The 2,500-nt window shown below is 36.9% G+C and overlaps 1 non-coding gene and 10 pseudogenes across 1 annotated transcript; all 11 read left to right on the top strand.

Annotated features, from left to right (window-relative positions):
* The window catches only part of LOC148466453 (5S ribosomal RNA), a 119-nt pseudogene extending 35 nt beyond the window's left edge, over positions 1-84 (top strand).
* Positions 85-200: 116 nt separating this feature from the next.
* On the top strand, positions 201-318 carry LOC148466452 (5S ribosomal RNA; annotated as a pseudogene).
* A 115-nt stretch (positions 319-433) lies between these two features.
* LOC148466451 (5S ribosomal RNA) lies at positions 434-552 on the top strand (annotated as a pseudogene).
* Positions 553-668: 116 nt separating this feature from the next.
* On the top strand, positions 669-787 carry LOC148466450 (5S ribosomal RNA; annotated as a pseudogene).
* A 116-nt stretch (positions 788-903) lies between these two features.
* LOC148466449 (5S ribosomal RNA) lies at positions 904-1,022 on the top strand (annotated as a pseudogene).
* A 116-nt stretch (positions 1,023-1,138) lies between these two features.
* Positions 1,139-1,257, top strand: LOC148466448 (5S ribosomal RNA; annotated as a pseudogene).
* A 115-nt stretch (positions 1,258-1,372) lies between these two features.
* On the top strand, positions 1,373-1,491 carry LOC148466447 (5S ribosomal RNA). The gene has a single exon (XR_015874060.1). It is a non-coding gene; the product is annotated as a 5S ribosomal RNA (ribosomal RNA).
* Positions 1,492-1,606: 115 nt separating this feature from the next.
* Positions 1,607-1,725, top strand: LOC148466446 (5S ribosomal RNA; annotated as a pseudogene).
* A 116-nt stretch (positions 1,726-1,841) lies between these two features.
* Positions 1,842-1,960, top strand: LOC148466445 (5S ribosomal RNA; annotated as a pseudogene).
* A 116-nt stretch (positions 1,961-2,076) lies between these two features.
* Positions 2,077-2,195, top strand: LOC148466444 (5S ribosomal RNA; annotated as a pseudogene).
* A 116-nt stretch (positions 2,196-2,311) lies between these two features.
* Positions 2,312-2,430, top strand: LOC148466443 (5S ribosomal RNA; annotated as a pseudogene).
* Positions 2,431-2,500: the final 70 nt, after the last annotated feature.

Here is a 2,500-nt window from a genome sequence, read left to right as displayed (position 1 = left end):
CGTCTGATCTTGGAAGCTATGCAGTGTTGGGCCTCGTTTGTACTTGGATGGGAGACCACCTGGGAATACCAGGAGCTATAGGTAATTTTAGACAGCCAATACATTCTTTTCTATTACAATTTACATTTAATTTTTTCAACTTATCAATGAATTTACTTGAGTTAAGAAGTAATAGAGGTCTAAAGTTAATGTTTTTGAGCACCTACAGCCAAACCACACTGGACATGCCCAATCTCATCTGATCTTGGAAGCTATGCAGTGTTGGGATGGTTAGTACTTGGATGGGAGACCACCTGGGAATACCAGGAGCTGTAGGTAATTTTATCCTGCCATAACATTCTTTTCTATTACATTTTACATTTCATTTTTCAACTTATCATTGAATTTACTTGAGTTAAGAAGTAAAAGAGGTCTAAAGTTAATGTTTTTGAGCACCTACAGCCAAACCACACTGGACATGCCCAATCTCGTCTGAACTTGGAAACTATGCAGTGTTGGACCTGGTTAGTACTTGGTTGGGAGACCACCTGGAAATCCCAGGTGCTGTAGGTAATTTTATGCAGCCATAACATTCTTTTCTATTACATTTTACATTTAATTTTTTCAACTTATCAATGAATTTACTTGAGTAAATAAGTAAAAGAGGTCTAAAGTTAATGTTTTTGAGCACCTACAGCCAAACCACACTGGACATGCCCAATCTCGTCTGATCTTGGAAGCTATGCAGTGTTGGGCCTGGTTAGTACTTGGATGGGAAACCACCTAGGAATCCCAGGTGCTGTAGGTAATTTTATACTGCCATAACAGTCTTTTCTATTACATTTTACATTTAATTTTTTCAACTTATCAATGAATTTACTTGAGTTAAGAAGTAATAGAGGACTAAAGTTAATGCTTTTAAGCAGCTACAGCCAAACCACACTGGACATGCCCAATCTCGTTTGATCTTGGAAGCTATGCAGTGCTGGGCCTGGTTAGTACTTGGATGGGAAACCACCTGGGAATACCAGGTGCTGTAGGTAATTTTATATAGCCATAACATTATTTTCTATTACATTTTACATTAAATTTTTTCAACTTATCAATGAATTTACTTGAGTTAAGAAGTAATAGAGGTCTAAATTTAATGCTTTTGAGCACTTACATCCAAACCACACCGGACATGCCCAATCTCGTCTGATCTTGGAAGCTATGCAGTGTTGGGCCTGGTTAGTACTTGGATGGGAGACCTCCTGGGAATTCCAGGAGCTGTAGGTAATTTTTTATTGCCATAACATTCTTTTCTATTACATTTTACATTTCATTTTTCAACTTATCATTGAATTTAGTTGAGTTAAGAAGTAAAAGAGGTCTAAAGTTAATAATTTTGAGCACTTACAGCCATACCACACTGGACATGCCCAATCTTGTCTGAACTTGGAAGCTATGCAGTGTTGGGCCTGGTTAGTACTTGGATGGGAGACCACCTGGGAATACCAGGTGCTGTAGGTAATTTTATACTGCCATAACATTCTTTTCTATTACATTTTACATTTAATTTTTCAACTTATCAATGAATTTCCTTGAGTTAAGAAGTAATAGAGGTCTAAAGTTAATGCTTTTGAGCACCTACAGCCAATCCACACTGGACATAACCAATCTCATCTGATCTTGGTAGCTATGCAGTGTTGAGCCTTGTCAGTACTTGGATGGGAGACCACCTGGGAAAACCAGGTGCAGTAGGTAATTTTATACTGCCATAACATTCTTTTCTATTACATTTTACATTTAATTTTTTCAACTTATCAATGAATTTACTTGAGTTAAGAAGTAATAGAGGTCTAAAGTTAATGCTTTTGAGCACCTACAGCCAAACCACACTGGACATGCCCAATCTCGTCTGATCTTGGAAGTTATGCAGTGTTGTACCTGGTTAGTACTTGGATGGGAGACCACCTGGGAATACCAGGTGCTGTAGGTAATTTTATATAGCCATAACATTCTTTTCTATTACATTTTACATTACATTTTTTCAACTTATCAATGAATTTACATGAGTTAAGAAGTAAAAGAGGTCTAAATTTAATGTTTTTGAGTGCCTACAGCCAAACCACACTGGACATGCCCTATCTCGTCTGATCTTGGAAGCTATGCAGTGTTGGGCCTGGTTAGTACTTGAATGGTAAACAACCTGGGAATACCAGGTGCTGTAGGTAATTTTATACTGCAATAACATTCTTTTCTATTAAATTATACATTTAATTTTTTCAACTTATCAATGAATTTACTTGAGTTAAGAAGTAAAAGATGTCTAAAGTTAATGTTTTTGAGTACCTACAGTCAAACCACACTGGACATGCCCAATCTCATCTGATCTTGGAAGCTATGCAGTGTTGGGCCCGGTTAGTACTTGGATGGGAGACCACCTAGGAATCCCAGGTACTGTAGGTAATTTTATACTGCCATAACAGTCTTTTCTATTACTATTTACATTTAATTTTTTCAACTTATCAATGAATTT

This window comes from Taudactylus pleione, unplaced genomic scaffold (assembly GCF_031769625.1).
Source record: "Taudactylus pleione unplaced genomic scaffold, aTauple2 ptg000967l, whole genome shotgun sequence".
Taxonomy (NCBI): Eukaryota; Metazoa; Chordata; class Amphibia; order Anura; family Myobatrachidae; genus Taudactylus; species Taudactylus pleione.
This window is presented reverse-complemented; position numbering and strand designations above follow the sequence as displayed.